This window comes from Cupressus sempervirens, chromosome 1 (assembly GCF_028749045.1).
Source record: "Cupressus sempervirens isolate cs-2001-9-10 chromosome 1, ASM2874904v1, whole genome shotgun sequence".
In the NCBI taxonomy this organism is placed as follows: domain Eukaryota; kingdom Viridiplantae; phylum Streptophyta; class Pinopsida; order Cupressales; family Cupressaceae; genus Cupressus; species Cupressus sempervirens.
Genome location: NC_143118.1, coordinates 88,052,475 through 88,071,294, shown reverse-complemented (window position 1 = coordinate 88,071,294; position 18,820 = coordinate 88,052,475). Strand labels below are relative to the sequence as shown.

At 31.1% G+C, this 18,820-nt stretch overlaps 1 long non-coding RNA gene across 2 annotated transcripts; it reads right to left on the bottom strand.

The window, feature by feature from the left end:
- Positions 1-1,062: 1,062 nt before the first annotated feature.
- LOC149576361 (uncharacterized) lies at positions 1,063-12,780 on the bottom strand. 2 transcript variants are annotated; one of them, XR_016361474.1, is made up of 2 exons: positions 11,532-12,780; positions 1,063-1,697 (listed from the first exon to the last, which is right to left on the bottom strand). It is a non-coding gene; the product is annotated as an uncharacterized LOC149576361 (long non-coding RNA). The 2 variants fall into 2 exon arrangements; XR_016361473.1 differs by lacking the exon at positions 1,063-1,697 and adding an exon at positions 3,616-3,741.
- Between the last annotated feature and the right edge of the window lie 6,040 nt (positions 12,781-18,820).

Genomic DNA, 18,820 nt, shown 5'->3' with positions numbered 1-18,820 from the left:
AAGTAAGAATTAGTGCCAAGCATCAAGATAGAAGAATTGGAGACAATGTTGGATCATTTTAATGCATTTAGGATGCATAGTTAGGGATATATAAATTTATTGCATAGAAGGTGTATGCTTAGTTTTCATTTATTGTACCACACTCCCTTCCAAAACGAGCATGTGTAGTGGGTATTTATTACACACTATAGTAGTAGATTCCTTATTGCATAAATATAGATTCCATTTATTTTCAATTGCCCTAATTAGGGCTAACATGGCATGATATAAGCAATCATTTGGGCTACCCATTGTAATCGATGACTTATATCAAGGTCTTGCTTCTCATTTCTAATAGGAAGGTTTTTATTGAGATTGTTTCTATAAGATACTAAGATAATAGAGTTTTCATTGAAGCCTTGTGACTACTTGATGTTTCTTCATGTTTGATTGTTCTATTAATTTCTCTCATTTATATTAAGTTTAGTTTAGTTAAAGTGTTATTTTAATTAAAATGTAGAAGATGATGGTGTTATGATGAATTCCTTTGGTTCATACTATTCACTTTTAGTGATTTTAAATCGTTGTATAAAGTTAGCCTAAATAAATTGCATACATATGTTTAAGTTATATCATTCATATACATTGTTCTTTATCATGGTATATGTGGTGGTAAGATAATAGTTTTCATAATTCATGAAGATTGCACTAGTTAATGTGTAGTTATAGGATAACTTGGAAAAGAAAAGCTCAATAAATTATGGATTTTGTAGTTATGGTATAACTTGGAAAGTGGAGCTCAAATATAAAGAATATCATGTAAAAACACTTTACATTATCATTAATAATAGGTTGGCATATTTTCCAAATTTAGAGTTAGAGTAATAGTTTGAGGAATAAACTTATTAACTTCTACATTGACATAATGTCTACCAAAAAATAGATTCATTTATCTATAGCAATCTTTTCAATAGTAATAAGAATATCGAATAAGTTTGTAATATTTTTCATTTTTCTTAGACTCTAATGTTTGAAAAAGAGATTTAGTTCATTCGCCTAAGAGAATAATGTCTGTGAGAAAACTTTTTTGATGAATACTTTTCTATTAATCAATTAATATACTTTTTAGAAATTCACAAAAAAGGTGTTAGGGGATACAAGATTACCCATGAGAGTTCACATGACAACATCTCATGAAGCAACCTCTCACACCACCAAAGTAGTGCCAGCTAAGGAAGGTGGTTCATCTTGATCATTAAAACCCCAATCATCCTTAGGATTAGTAGGCAGACTAGGAATAGTCCATCTATTGGTAGCATCATCGAGAACCTTGTCTTTATCTTTTTCCTCTACCCGTGGTGGAGAGATAGCCAAATTTAAGCAGAAAGGTCACCTGTTAGAAGCAATTAGAGGAGCACTAGGAGGGGGAGCCACTAGACTCAGGGACCAACGAAAACCACATCGAGGTAGAAATGTCAAATGGTGACACTACCAACTACCATCACCACCCCTGGGAGAGCGGTGGCAAGGAGCTTATGAATGTAGCTTGTGCAACTGGCGAGCAAGGGAGATGCGCCCTTGACAAAATCCCCTAGCTGAAGCATGGTTATTCGACATGTCAAGAGGCACTTTGGTAACCATATAGGGTGTGTTACCAAAATGATTGACTCCTAAAGGTGGGACACCTCTAGAGCCACTTTGTTAGCCTCGACCTGAATCTACATCATGAAATTATTACAAAAGCATGCTTTAGTGTACATAGCAACATTGATATCAAGAAATTTATGAGTGAAAACAATAGCATTATTATCTTTCCATAAAGTAAAAAAAATCTCCATCTTGAAGGTATGCCAAAACATAGTAAACTTCCTAGGGATCTTGGGGAAATCACCTAGCACAACCAAATGCCAAGAATAGGATTCTAGCCTAAAAGGCTTAAAGAAATCATGTATCCAATGCTAGTAATTTTTAGCATTCCTATGAACCGAAAAATATGCACAGAAATGATTCTATTTGCACACAAAAAGGACACTAAAGATTACAAATCCCAATATGCTTGAGTTGTGGCCCAAGAGGAAGCCCTCAAAAAAGAAGGCACCAGGAAAAATGTGCAATCTTGTGCTCAGAGATAGCACTCCAAATAGTATCAAAACACATCCTCTACTGATAAAGAGATGACTGCATATGTCATCGCTAGTTGAGAGTATCCACAATGGGAAGATGGGGAAAGAGCCATCAATATCCTAAGCTTGGCTTGTAACTGGTGAAGGACATTGTAGGATACCACTTCTAGTCCTTCTACCAAGGTCAAACATAAGGAATTCCCACCTTGTGAATTATATGATCTAGAATTGCAGAGAGTAGAAGATCAAAAATTTTGTTTATATATTATTTCACAAAAAAAGTCTAAATAGAAATTTCCTCTTGCCAACATCAGTGTTCATATCAAGATTGAAACATCTAAAACCTATTGAAAAAATATCCACACTATGAAATCCCATTGAAATAAACATTGACACTTGGAATACAAATGTAGAACTTAGCAATAACATTGAGTATAAATCAAGCTTATCCCCATCCTTGAATGCATAAAGTAGAGAGATCACATTGTAATATTTAAAAGGATTAATCAAAAAGTAATTAAAGCTATGGTAAGAAAGAACATTCTTGGTAATGCATTTATCTACGTAGGAAGTTGAAATTACTCCCCAAAACTTAGATAAAATTTTTGGAAGATACGAGTTCTCTATGAAATAAACATTAGTCAACTTTGTAGGTTGGATGAGGTTAGCCTTTTCTTCAATAAAGAAAATAGATTAATAGATTAGTTAAAAAAATTATAACAATGTTGGAATACTAAAGTTATTTCTTGGTCCTAAATATTAAGGTTATATTCATATGGAAGTCAACATAACTCAATGAATAGATTTTTACTTTTCTCAATCAATGCTTTGTTAAGTTAATTCTTCCTTTTGATAACTTTCTTACATAATATTTCTTTAATATGATATATCATAATTTTCTTCTTGATTTATATACATAGTGAATTTAAAAATAAAATTGATTTTTAAAATAATTCTATAATAAATATTTAATGAATCATAATTCCTAAAAATATATCTTATGGGAGAGGAATAAAATTCATGGACTAATTCATGGGCCCTTGTGTATGTGTTGAATGGTGTATATAATTACTTAAAAGTGTGATGTTATAGTTTAGTTCTTAGTTGAGTGTAAATTCTAAGGTTATACTTATTAACATTCACATTGTCTAAAATATATCTATAACATTTAACATGCACATCATCTCATTAAAGATTGATTGTAAAATTATTAATTGAAACCTCATATTTTTTCAAATATACAAAAAATATGATATTAATCTAGAAGGATTAAGATTCAAATATAGATTACAAGATCTCCTCATGTCCAAATACTCTTATGCATAGTAAAAATATGCAAGTGCATAATAAAATTTATTTCTTCATTTTTAAAAATAATAATAGAGAAACTATAACTACTCAAACCATTTTAATAACATAGATAAATTGATAGATTTATATCTAAATCAACATTAAAATGTATTTAAATATAAGCAAAAAAACTAAAAGACATTCACATATATGATGAATAAGATTATTTAAAATGTAAATAATCATAAAATTCATTAAAAAAGTGAAAATTTATATAAAATTGATGAGATTAGAAAAATGTAATCAATTTGTCAAAGTGGTTCCATTTCATCTAAATCAGCAAACAGAACTGCACAAATGACCAAACATTAAAAGTCAGTTATGAATATGCTTGTAAGATGAATGTATATATCTAGATTCAATTTTGTAAAAGAGTTGAAGTACTATCGCAAATATGAATGATATCATAAAGTACAATAAGAATATGAATTTATAGCCCAATTTATGGACATTCCATTAAATGACTATAAATACAAGTACCTAGCAATAAATTTTCGAAGCTTATATTCAGTTCCCATTTGGTAGGAAATTGATGGGTAAGAATGCTAAAGTTTGAAATGAGGAAAATTGTTTCCCTGACTATAAGAGCTACCCTACTTCAATAAAAGTAGCCCCATGCATAAGTTGATCATATCAAGACAACTACTGATTCCATAACCATACTTCTTCTTTGGGAGGAAGTTGATGGATAAGAATGCTAAAGTCTAAAATTGGGAAAACTAATTCCTTGACTATTGGATTGACCCTAGTACCACAAAAGTAGCCCCAGGCATAAGTTGATCATATCAAGATAGCTATTGATTCAATAAGGATGCATTTAAAAATGGAGGATTATAGTTTGCAAATCAAATGAGTGTTTTAGAAAAATTGGATGCTACATCAAATGTCTATAAATAAAAGGACCTAGCAATAAATTTTGGAAGCTTATATTCAATTCTCCATTGGTACAAAATTGATAGGTAAGAATGCTAAAGTCCGAAATAAGGAAAATTAATTCCTTGACCATGGGATTAATCCCACTACCACAAAAGTAGCCCCATGTATGTCATATCAAGATAACATTGACTCCATAAGGATACATTAAAAAATGAATAATTATTGTTTACAAATCAAATCAATGTAGTAGAATAAGTGGATGCTCCATTAAATGTCTAGAAATACAAGGACCTAGATCTATAAATCTTGGAAGTTTATGTTGAGTTTTCCTTTGGTAGGAAATTAATGGGTAAAGTTTGAAATCAAGAAAATTGATTCCTTGACTATGGGATTGGCCCTACTACCACAAAAGCAATCCGGTGTATAAGTTGATCATATCAAGACAACTATTGATTCTTTAAGGAAAGATTTAAAAATGGAGAATTGCTCTATGAAAATTAAATGAATGTATTACAATAAGTGGATGTTCCATTAAATTTCTATAAATACAAGGACCTAGCAATCAATTTTGGAAGCTTATATTTAGTTCTCCATTGGTAGGAAATTGATGGGTAAGAATACTAAAGTTTGAAGTCAAGAAAATTGGTTCCTTGACTATGGGATTCACCCTACTACCAAAAAAGTAGCGGGATGCATAAGCTGATCATATCAAGATAACTATTGATTCCATGAGGATACATTCAAAAATGGAGAATTATTGTTTGCAAATCAAATGATTGTATTAGAATAAATGGACACTCCATTAAATGTGTACAAATACAATGAGCTATAAATCAATTTTGGAAGCTTATATTCAATTCTCCTTTGGTAGGAAATTGATGGGTAAGTATGCTAAAGTTTGAAATTCAGAAAACTGATTCCTTGCCTATGGGATTGACCCTACTACCACAAAAGAAGCATATGCATAAGCTAATCATATCAAGACAACTATTAATTCTATAAGGATACATTCAAAAATGGGGAATTTTTGTTTGCAAATAAAATGAATGTATTACAATAAGTGGATGCTTCATTAAATGTCTATAAATACAAGGACCTAGCAATACATTTTGGAAGCTTATATCTAGTTCCCCATTGGTAGGAAATTGATGGGTAAGAATGATAAACTATGAAATCAGGAAAATTGATTCCTTGACTATGAGATTCACCCTACTATGACAAAAGTAGCCCCATGCATTAGCTGATCATATCAGAAAAACTATTGATTCAATAAGGATATGCTCTAAAATGGAGAATTGTTGTTTGCGAATCAAATTATTGTATTAGAATAAGTGGATGCTCCATTAAATGTCTATAATTACAAGGAGCTAGCAATCAATTTTGGAAGCTTATATTCAAGTCTGCTTTGGTATGAAATTCATGGGTAATCATGTTGAAGTTTGAAATCAGGAAAATTAATTCCTTGAGGATGGGATTGACCCTACAGCCACAAATGAAACCCCATGCATAAACTGATCATATCAAGATAGTTATTGATTCTGTAAGGATACAATAAAAAATGGAGAATTTTTGTTTGCAAATCAAATGAATGTATTACAATAAGTGGACACTCCATTAAATATCTATAAATACAAGGATGTAGCAATAAATTTGGGAACTTATATTCAGTTCTCTGTTGGTAGGAAATTGATGGGTAAGAATGCTAAAGTTTGAAATTGGGAAAATTGATTACTTGATTATGAGATTGACCCTACTACCACAAAAGTAGCCTCATACATAAGCCATTCATATTAGGAAATCTATTGATTCCATAAGGATACATTAAAAATTGAAGAATTTGTGTTTGCAAAGAAAATGAATGAATTAGAATAAGTGGGTACACCATTAACTATCTATAAATAAAAATACCTAGCAATAAATTTTGGACAATTATATTCAATTCTTCTTTAGTAGGAAATTTATGGGTAAGAATGCTAAATTTTGAAATTGGGAAAATTGATTCCTTGACTATGGAATTGACCCACTATCACAAAATTAGCTCCATGCATAAGCTAATCATATCAAGAAAACTATTGATTCCATAAAGATACATTAAAAAATGGAGATTTGTTGTTTGTGAATCAAATGAATGTATTAGAATAAGTGGACACTATATTAAATGTCTATTAATACAGGAACCTAGCAATAAATTTTGGACCCTTATATTTAGCTCTTCTTTGGTGGGAAATTGATGGGTAAGAATACTAAAGTTTGAAATTTGGAAAGTTGATTCTTGACTATGGGATTGACACTACTACCACAAAAGTAGCCCCACGCATAAGCTGATCACATCAAGGCAGCTATGGATTCCATAAGGATACATTCACTAATGGAGAATTTTTGTTTTGCAAATCAAATGAATGTATTAGAATAAGTGCACAAATAGATGAGGTCAAGGATAAGTGTAAAGGTGTGTGTATTTGTAAAAAATAAATCACATGAAACAATTTATTTTAACTAAAAGATATATGACTTTATAAAAAATTATTTGATTTATCAATATGTATGTAGATTAAAACATTACTTAAAATAAACAATAATAAATGAAAAATAACATATCTATATAAATTACACAATATAATAAACACCAAAATCACAAAACATAGTCCAACATTTTGTTCTCTATTATAAATGACATCTGATTTTAAGATTATTGAAAGGGGATAATCTAAACTAGAGAAAATTGAAGTGTAAGGGTAAGTATAAAACTTTTTTCTTGTGCAATGGAAGCTGGTATTAATCAAAGAGAGAGCATGTAGATCATAGAAGGCATACATTGAACCTAAGGGTAAGTTGTGAATATATATGCTCCAGTTAATAGACAACAAAAACTAGTGTCTTATTCACATTCACGTGACCATTTTTCTCACTTAAACTTCTTTCCCACAACAAACAATTATATTCTCACAATAGAATATAATGTACTTTATTTCATCTAACAAACACATTAATTGAGACAGCCTAGGAAACTCTCCAAAATGAAATTTCAAATACCTCATTTTCCATACTTGTAACTGATAGACAACATTTTTTGTCACCATATTATTATAGTTAATGAGTGGGGTAACTTAAAAATGTTTCATAAACTTCAAATAGTTAACAGAGAACACATTCAAATGATATAATCTATGCCCTAAGTATTTCATGGTAGAAAAGTGCATGCAACAACAACTATCAAACACAAAAAGAACCGTCAATGCTCTATAAAGACAAGATTGGAACATTGATAGCTATCTTAAAATTCTTTAGTCTACAAATAATAGAGAAAAATAAAATGACGAACAAATCAAATGAAGAAATATGAGAAAAAATACCTTTCAAAACTATTGATTCCATAATGATATATTACAAAATGGAGAATAGTTGTTTGCAAATCAAATGAATGTATAAGAATAAGTGGAAGCTACATTAAATGTTCTTAAATACAAGCACCTAGCAATAAATTTTGGACTCTTATATTTAGTTCTTATTTGGTAGGAAATTGATGGGTAAGAATGCTAAATTTTGAAATCAGGAAAATAGATTTTTGACTATGGGATTGACCCTACTACCACAAAAGTAGCCCATTGCATAAGATGATCATATTAAGGTGGCTACGGATTCGTATGAATACATTCCAAAAATGGTGAATTGGTTGTTTACAAATTAAATGAATGCATTAGAATAAGTGGATGCTCCATTAAATGTCTCTAAATACAAGGACCTATAAAGAAAATTTGGAAGTTTATATTCAGTTCTTCTTTGGTAGAAAATTGATGGGTAAGAATGCAAAAGTTTGTAATTGGGAAAAATGATTCATTGACTATTGGATTGACCTTACTACCACAAAATAAGCCCCATGCATAAGTCTATCATATCAAGACAACTATTGATTCCATAAGGATACATTCAAAAATGGAAAATTATAGTTTGCAAATCAAATGAGTGTATTAGAATAAGTGGATGCCACATCAAAATTTTATAAATACAAGGACCTAGCAATAAATTTGAAAGCTTATATCCAGTTCTCCTTTTGTAGGAAGCTAATGGGTAATAATGCTAAAGTTTGTAAACAAGAAAATGGATTCCTTGACTATGTGATTGACCTTACTACCTTGAAAGTAGCCCCATGTATAAGCTGATCATATCAGGACAACTATTGATTCCATATGGATTTATTAAAAAATGAAGAATTGTTGTTTACAAATCAAATCAACGTACTAGAATAAGTGGGCACTCCATTAAATGTCTATAAATACAAGGATCTAGCTATAAATTTGAAAAGTTTATATTTAGCTCTCCTTTGGCAGGAAATTGATGGGTAAACTCTAAAATCAAGAAATTGATTCCTTGACTATGTGATTGACCCTACTACCACAAAAGTAGCCCTGTGTATAAGCTAATCATATCAAGACAACTATTGATTCGATAATGATACATTCAAAAATGGGGAATTTTTGTTTGCAAATCAAATGAATGTATTAGAATTAGTGGACACTCCATTAAATGATGAATACACAAATCTAGCAACAAATTTTGGAAGATTATATTCAGTTCTCCATTTGTAGGAAATTGATGAATAAGAATGCTAGATTTTGAAATTGGAAAAATTGATTCCTTGACTATGAGATTGACCCTACTACCATAATAGTAGCCCCATTCATAAGCTGATAATATCAAGAAAACTATTTATTCCATCAGGATATCTTTAAAAATGAAGAATTTTTTTTGCAAATCAAATGATTGTGTTAGAATAAGTGGAACCTCCATTAAATGTCTATAAATACAAGGATCTAGCAATAAATTTTGACAACTTATATTTAGTTCTCCATTTGTAGAAAATTGATGGATAAGAATGCTAAAGTTTGGAATTGGGAAGATTGATTCCTTGACTATGAGATTGATCCCACTACCACAAAGGTAGCCCCATGCATAAGCTGATCATATCAAGAAAACTATTAGTTCCATAAGGATACATTCAAAAATGAAGAATCGTTGTTTGCAAATCAAATTATTGTATTAGAATAAGTGGACAATTGTCTATAAATACAAGGAGCTAGAAATCACTTTTGGAAGCTTATATTCAGTTCTCCTTTGTTAGGAAATTGAAGGGTAATTATGCTAAAGATTGAAATTGGGAAAATCAATTCCTTGAATATGGAATTGACCCCACTACCACAAAAGTAGCCCCATGCATAATCTGATCATATCAAGATTGCTCTTGATTCCACAAGGATACATTCAAAAATGGGGAGTTGTTTTTTGCATATCAAATAATTTTATTAGAATAAGTGGATGCTAGATTAAATGTCTACAAACACAAGGACATAGCCATTAATTTTGGAAGATTATATTTAGTTCTCCATTGTTAGCAAATTGATGGGTAAGAATGCTAAAGTTTGAAATCTAGAAAAACCAATTTCTTGATTATGAGATTGACCCTACTACCACAAAAGTAGCCCCATGCATAAGCTGGTCATATCAAGAAAACTAGATTCCATATGTAAGGATGCATTCAAAAATAGAGAATTTTTGTTTGCAAATCAAATGAATGTATTACAATAAGTGGACACACCATTAACTTTCTATAAATACAAGTACCTAGCAATAAATTTTGGACACTTATATTGAGTTCTTCTTTGGTAGGAAATTGATGGGTAAGAATGCTAAATTTTGAAATTGGGAAAATTGATTTCTTTGTTTATGGAATTGACCCTACTACTACAAAAGTAACCCAATGCATAAGTTGATCATATCAATAAAACTATTGATTCCATAAAGATATATTAAAAAATGGAGAATTCTTGTTTGCCAATCAAATGAATGTATAACAATAAGTGGATGCTACATTAAATGTCTATAAATACAAGAACTTGGCTACAAATTTTGGACTCTTATATTCAGCTCTTCTTTGGTAGGAAATTGATGGGTAAGAATTCTAAAGTTTGAAATCGGGAAAATTAATTCTTGACTATGGGATTGACCTTACTACCACAAAAGTAGCCCCATGCATAAGCTGATCATATTAAGGCAGCTATGGATTCATAAGGATAAATTCAAGAATGGAGAATTGTTGTTTTGTGAATCAAATGAATTTATTATAATAAGTGCACAAATAGATGAGGTTAAGGATAAGTGTAAAGGTGTGTGCATTTGTAAAAACTAAACACAACTTTATAAAAAGTTTTTTGATTTATCAATATATATATATATATATATATATATATATATTGATGAATAGTCCTTTCCAATTAATAAAATTTACTAAGATTACAATTCACAAAAAAGGGGCTAGGAAATACAGGATCACCCTCCGAATGAGTTCAAATGACCGAAACCAGAATAAACAACATTATATGTATATATATTAAGATATTACTGAAAATAATAAAAAATAAATGAAAAATAACATATCTATGTAAATTTCATCATTACATCATATAATAATAATAATAACTAGCACAAACACAAAACATAATCCACCATTGTGTTCTCTATTACAACTGACATCTGATTTTATGACTACTGAAAAGGGATAATCTAAACTGGAAAAAATTGAAGTGTAAGGGTAAGTAAAAAACTTTTTTCTTGTGCAATGGAAGCTAGTATTAATCAGAGAGAAAGCATATAGATCACAGAAGGCATACATTGAATCTAAGGGTAAGTTTTGAATATATATGCTCCAGTTAAGAGACAACAAAAACTATTTTCTTATTCTCATTCACTTGACCATTTTTCTTGCTTAAACTTATTTCCCACAACAAACAATTACATTCCCACAATAGAACAGAATGGCACTTTTTTCATGTAGCAAACACATTAGTTGAGACGACCCAGGAAAGTCTCCAAAATGAAATTTTAAATACCTCATTTTCCATACTTGTAAGCCGTACACAACATTTTGTGTCACCATTTTAATATGGTTATTCAGTGGGCTAACTTAAAAATGTTGTAGAAACTTCAAATAGTTAGCAGGGAACACATTCAAATGATATGATCTATGCCCTTGGTATTTCATGTTAGAAAAGTGCATGCAAGAACGACAATCAAATACAAAAAGAACTGTCAATCCTCTATGAGGACATAATGGGGACATTGATTGCCATCTTAAAATTCTTCACTCTACAAATCATAGAGAAAAAAAAATGATGAAAAAATAAAAGAAAGAGATCTGAGAAAAAATACCTTTAGAATGCACCAATACTTGAAATGCTGAAACGAGTTGAGAAATATGATAGACAGGGAGAGAAAGACCGGTAATCAGATGGGGCGCTAAGCAATCCGAAAGCTTCTTGCAGAGAGCCGACGAAGAATGGCATCTTTCGGAGAAGCCATTCAAACTTTTAATGCCCCATCTGTTTACCAGTCTCATCTCTACTCGTCATTTCCAAACCCTATTTGATGAGTTGTAGCTGTTACCAAACAGTGGTCTTATCAAGGAGTTGGAAGCACCTCATGTGAAATTATGTAGACATATAGGTAAGAGATGAAAATGTGACATAACAGGCAAGCACTTAAAGAATAATTGGAGGCGCTCATGTGAAAATGCTTTGGATTGCGGGTAGAATCTTTCCCCTGGCAGTGAGATCCTGAACATTGTCTGCTAAGTATATTCTACTTTGGCACTACTTCATCTCGTCTATTGTGCCCTTAACTTTTTTGAACAGTACTCTACTCATTGCGCATTATGCAGTTTTAAAAGCACCGCCTTTTTCACTTCCCATGTTGTTGATAGCGAAAGCTTGCCAAAACGGAAACACTCATTCAAATGTTTTAACCTAACTGGAAAGAACCCTAATAGAATTCGAAACCAAACTTAATAAGTTTTCAAATCTGCTGGCGGACAAAAAGCCAAGGCGAATCAAAGGGCCTCTATCATTTTATGAATCAATGGATTTGTTAAATCATTAACGAACTTACAAAACTAAGTTGATATAATAATATTTTCTTAAAAAGTACACCAGTTAAAGAAATAATTAGGTTGGGTAGAGTTAGGAAATATGAGTGGAATCAAATTCTGACTGACAAAACAAGAATAGGAAAATGTATCCCCATTTTCTTTTTGACGGAAACAACCAGATTACAACATTATGAGAGCTGCCACGTGCAGGGGGATCCAGTCCGTCAAAGTCACCCAGGGGTCAAACCTGGCTCAAACACCCCTCCTACCATCATCCTCACCAACTGTGCACAACCAATTGAGCTACAACCCTTCAGTGAACCTTTCATCTTCGCTATTGCATATTTTTACAGAAAAGTATGTACGAACTCTTTGAATTGTTTTCCATTTTGATGATGGATCAGTCAGTGATCTTCAATTATGATTTTAAAAGTTCATACTTGCTTTATAAAGCTTTCGACATTAATTTGAGATTATCTAGGATAACTCATAAGAAACACGCGTAAACCTGCAAAATTAGAGCAAAGAATTTGATAATATGGAGTAAAGTATGATCTTGAATACAATAAAGAAGGCTACTCCATAAATAATAAATCAACGTTTGCCAACTATTTCAACGTAGCATCCAATTACCTTTCACGTTTGCCAGGTGATTCAATTATTTGGGTTAGGAAGAGTGAAAATGCTCCCTTCTTTTTAGGTGGGGTGGGGTCTGATAATTCATGACGATGGGATGTTGAGGAACATGACACCTCAAGATAGATGTTAGCGACACCTAAGCTTATGTTAGTACTCTTGCAATAATTGAAGAAATGTTTTAGTCTTACCATGTTAATAGACAATAATGGAGAGTTGCCCTCGGACCCACCAGAAACAATCCTATATCAATCAGAGAGCACAAATTACTATACTATAATCATGTTACTAGGTGCCTTGCATCAGAACAATTATATTCTAGCAATGAAAGCTCATGTTCATCACAATTATATCTTTTCAGTTAAATTACCTTGTTTGGCTTTTTCCTAGCTTTAAGGAATCAGTTAAACTTTTGAGTTATTTTATTTGAATCATTCATCATAATTCATGATAATATTGAAAAGGAAAAGACACTACTTTCTTGGACGGTTAGGTGGATAAATATGTATATAAGAACCAATTAGTTTATGAATATATTGTGGAGTGTTAATAGAGGGAGGTGGAATATGAAATCGAAACAAACAATATTGGATAGTAAGAATAATTATTGTGGAAAAGATTCCTAAACTTATGATGGTTGAATACATTTTGAGTAATTAATCGAAAGAAAAAAGAGATTGATTTACTATGTCTACATTTAAAGTTATTTAAGAATTCAGAAATATCGTTGAAAATCAAAATATATCATTTTAAATATTTTAAGCTAATATTTTTGCTGTAGATTAGGTTTATCATTGCACTCCTTTTTTATAGTTGCAAGCTTAATGTCTCTTAACATTTTATTTTATGAATTCTCAAAGAAATGAACTATTTGTTGGAAGTATCAGGGTTTTGAGAGTGGGGGGTGAATCAGAACACTATTAAATTATCCCAAAATTTGATTTCAGTAATTTTTAATTCACAATTTATAGTAGTGGAGAAATTAAACTATACTAAAATCTAAACATACTAAATAATATCAACTCACAGAAAGAAGAGACACCAATTTTGTGCCGAGTGGAAAACCCTCGAAAATCCTCGAAAATCCTCACAGTTTCATCATAGGGAGAAAAACCACTCCATGAACTTGTATTCTTTATTGAGTTCCAACTCTTTTACAATCAGCAGCTTCTACTGCTAAGGGTATTTAACCCTTTTATCAATGCTGTAATTACAACCTTATACACACATATAAATGTGTATGTATGACATTTATACATGCATACAAGTTTATAATAAGACTTTTAGTCTTTACAAACTATTCTAAAATATAAGTCTTCTATCTTCTTTTTTCAACTCATGCACTTTTAAATTACAAATGATCTCTATATTTATAGAGATAAAATTTGAAATGAACAGTTACAAGTAAACCAAACTGAACTAGTTAGGGTTGTTAAGAAACCCTCTTTGCTGTTTGAGCAACCAACTAAAATCGATTACCACCTGAATGTGATCTTTCCTTATTAAACTGTCATCCATAACTTTCTTTTTAATCAAGACTATACATATAGAATTCCGAGTTTAATACCCTCAAGAATATCTTCAAAAAAAAAAAACAATTTAGCCTTAAAAAAGAAAGCCATTTTACCTCTGTTTATTACTTTCATTCAGTGTTTCAAGTTTTGAAATATTTAATGCTACTGAATCCATCTTTATTTCAAACCAGTTATCAAAACAAGAAATCTTTGTCTATGCTTTCCAAAAAACTCTATTTTATTTGCTTTTATTTTAGACGAGCAACCTGATAGCAGCGAACAAAATAAGCTAAATCTTTTGCTCAAGAAAATGTGAACAAACTAAATCCTTTTGCCTTTCTTTTTAAGAGAATCTGAAGAAGAAGAAAAAATCTTGAAAATGCTCTTCCTTTGTCATGAAGACAAAAAATAAAATAAAAAATTTCTTTAAAACGTGAGTAATTTATTCCTTCAAACCCTTTCAAAGATTTATTCTTTTTAGACCCGAAGACAACAATATTCTTTGATTGTATTTCCTTTTCAAACAAACATTTAGGCCTTTCATTGTTTTTCAAACTTGTTCATGACTGAGAAAAGAAGAATTCTTCTTTATAAAATAAGATCACTTGATTTGAAAAACTTCAACTTATTAAAAAAATACCTGTGACTATAAGAGGGAATTTTAATTCCTCATCATTTTCTTTTCAAGAATTTGAGTATACTATTCTAGTGTAGAAACGATATACCTAAAAATAGTCATTGTCTTTTCACCTGAAAACCCTTATGTAATTGCTCCAGAAAAACTTGTTCAATTGAAGACAGAGATATCATTATTTACCTCAAGCATGCACATGAAAAAAAACAAATGAGTATATATGAAACCATCAAAGAAAATTCATGAAATGAAGATCTTTGGAAAGAACTATCACATGAAGACTTGTGCTTGCAACCTATTCCATACAACTGATTGAACACATTACCTTCATATATCAAAGATCCAAACAAAGATTATAATCTGTTTATATTTCGTTGTCAAATAACCCTTCAGATCCATGTATTTTACAAAAGTAAACTTCATCAAACATTCTGTCATAGTTTCTTTCATTCTAAATGACCACCCACAAAGAAAACTAAATTGCATTGTTGTTTGAAATCTGCCACAGAATTTTTACACTTGGCATGAACTGGCAGGAAGATATTAAATACCATGTCTTTTGAATCAATATTTATGGTCACAGCTGTCAAAACATCACTTCTGAATTTCTTTTTAATTTGAATTGGCTTCAATATGCCATGTTTACAAACTTTATTAAATGTTGCCTCATGACTTATATACATGTGTATTCGCCACCTTTTTAATGCACGCATTTTTCCATCATGGTCAACAATCTCCCCCATTTTTGATGCAAAAATTTTCACCATCTCATATATACAAGGTGAGAGAACATAAAAGCAACTTATATAGATAAGATATCATCTCATATATACAAGGTGATTTTGAAGATATTTCAATTTATATATACAAGATAATGAATAGAAGTACAATGCTAATTATCAGACAAAATCTACGCCAACTAACTTGAATCAACCAAAAACTAATAACCAATATGAATCAACTAAAAAATTGATAACCAATTTGTGAAACCAAACATCTAAAACCTATCTATGAACAAAAAATAGATAACCAATTTGTGAAACCAAACATCTAAAACCAATCTGTGAAATGTTGATTACTCCCCCAAAAATTTTGCGTCAAGAATTTGACCATCTACTTTTTATGAATTCTTTCTATGAAAGGAGCAGAAACCTAACACAGAATAGTGATTAGGAAGAGTGTTTATGTAAGAAGTGATTGAGAGAAAACTCCCAATTGTGTTCTCAATTGTTCAAACAGTTATTTTGGTAGTGCGTTTGTAAAAATATCAACCACCTATCCTTGAGTAGGCACATAAACTAATTTGAATTCATTATTTTGAAATTTATCTCTCAAGAAATGAAGTTTGATGGCTACGTGTTTGGTGCATGAGTGCATAACAGGGTTTTTGCTTAATTGAATAGCACTCATGTTATAACACATTATTGAAATAGGTTTTGAAACCTGAATGCCCAAATCAAATAATGGATAATCCATCCAAATTAATTGAGTACAACATGTTGTAGCTACAACATATTCAGATTCACAAGTGGATAGAGTTACACAATCATGTTTGTTACTATGCCAAGCAACCAGACACTCACCAAGAAAGAAAGCTACACCATTGGTACTTTTTTTTATCATCAGATCCACCCCAATCTCCATTAGTATAACCAACAAGAGTAAAATCATTGTTGTGAGGATACCATAAACCATAATTAAGAGTGCCTTAAATGTATTTCAGTATTCTATGCATTACGTTAAGATGTGATTACTTTGGATCAGATTGAAATGTTGACACCATACATACAGCTTGCATTATATCAGGTCTAGATGCAGTTAGATATAGAAAACTTCCAATCATAGATCTGTAAAGAGTCTGATTAACTGAAGGTGAATCATCATTCTTCATTAATTTACAACTAGTTTCCATAGGAGTGCTAACAAGCTTGCATTCTGACATATTGAATTTCTTCAACATTTCTTTGGCATATTTTGTTTGGGAAAGAAATAATCCATGTTCTAGCTGTGAGACTTGCAGACCAAGGAAAAAAGTGAGGACACCTAACATTGACATCTCAAATTCAGATTCCATGATTTTAGAAAATTGTTTTGCTGAATCATCATTAGTAGACCCAAAAATGATGTCATCTACATAGATTTCTATAGCCAAAATGTCATTATTAATCACCTTGATATATAAAGTGATGTCTTCCTTCCCACAAGAAAAACCATTTGAAATTAAATTCTTATCCAACCTAGAGTACCAAGCCCTAGGAGCCTATTTTAAGTCATCCAAAGCCTTTTTCAGTCGATAAACATAATCAAGTTTGTTAGAAGATTCAAAACCTTCTGGATGTTCCATATAAACTTCCTCTTCAGGATACCCATTTAAGAAAGTGGTTTTAACATCCATCTAGTAAATAGTGAATTTTTTATGGCTGGCATATGCAAGAAAGATTTTGATTGATTCCATCCTTGCAACTGGTGCAAAGGTTTCACCAAAATCAATTCCTTCTTGTTGAGCATAGCCTTTACAAACAAATCTAGCTTTATTTCTAACCACTTTACCTCCTTCATTTAGTTTATTATGAAAAATCCACTTTCCACCTATAACATTTTTGTCACTAGGTCTGGGAACAAGTTCCCAAGTCTTATTTTTCTCTATTTGATTTATCTCTTCCTACATAGCATTTTGCCAACAAGAATCTGATAAGGCTTCAGCAACATTCTTTGGTTCAAAGTCAGCTATTAAGTAGAAATGTTCAGCAATATTTGCCTGTTCTCCTATTTTGGCTTTTCTTCTGGTTAGAATTCCTCTCTTTACAGCTCCAATAACTTGAGACTTAGGATGTCTCTTAGCTATTATTCTAGAAGAGGTTTTTATTTTTGAACTAGTACTAGTTATTCTAGGACTTGAACAATTTTCTAGTTCAGTTTCATCAGCCAGTTCATTTTCATCAGTTAGTCCATGTTTATCATTTTCAGTACATTCATCATGTAGTATTTTTTATCTCTGAAAAGATGAATCTTCATGGTCTTCTTGACCATTACAACACACAAAATTTTCATCAAATATGACATTTATGGCTTCCACTATTTTGTTTAGCCTTTTATTAAAGCATTTATAGGCTTTGTTGTGTGTGGAATACCCAAGAAAGATCCCTTCATCAAACCTTGGGTTAAAATTTTCTAAAGTATCATCATTCTTTTTGATAAAGCATTTGCAACCAAAAATCTTAAAATTCTTGAGATTTGTTGTTTTATCGTTCCATAATTCATATGGAGTGTAAGCAGTTCTAACTCTGATTTGTGCTTTGCTTAGAATGTAAACAGCTGTATGAATAGCTTCTTTCCAAAATTTATCAGGTAGTTTAGCTTCATTTAACATGGTTCTAGCCATTTATTTTACTATTCTATTCTTTCTTTCAACAACACCATTTTGTTGTGGTGTCCTAGCGGTAGAGTATTGTCTTTTTATTCCATGGTTCTCAGAATATTCAACAAATCCTTGAGAGATGAATTCTCCTCCCCTATCTGATCTCAAACATTTTAGTTTTAAATTAGTTTCTCTTTCTACCATTTTCTTGAAAATTTTGAAGTGTTCAAAAGCTTCTGATTTATGTTTCAGAAATGTTACCCAAACCATTCTTGAATAATCATCTATAAATAGCATGAAATATTTTTCACCATTTAGAGAGGCTATTCTAGTTGGACCACACAAATCAATATGCACTAATTCAAGTAGTCTATTTGACAAGTATTCTTTTGTTTTAAAAGAAACTCTTGTTTGTTTTCCTTTAACACACTC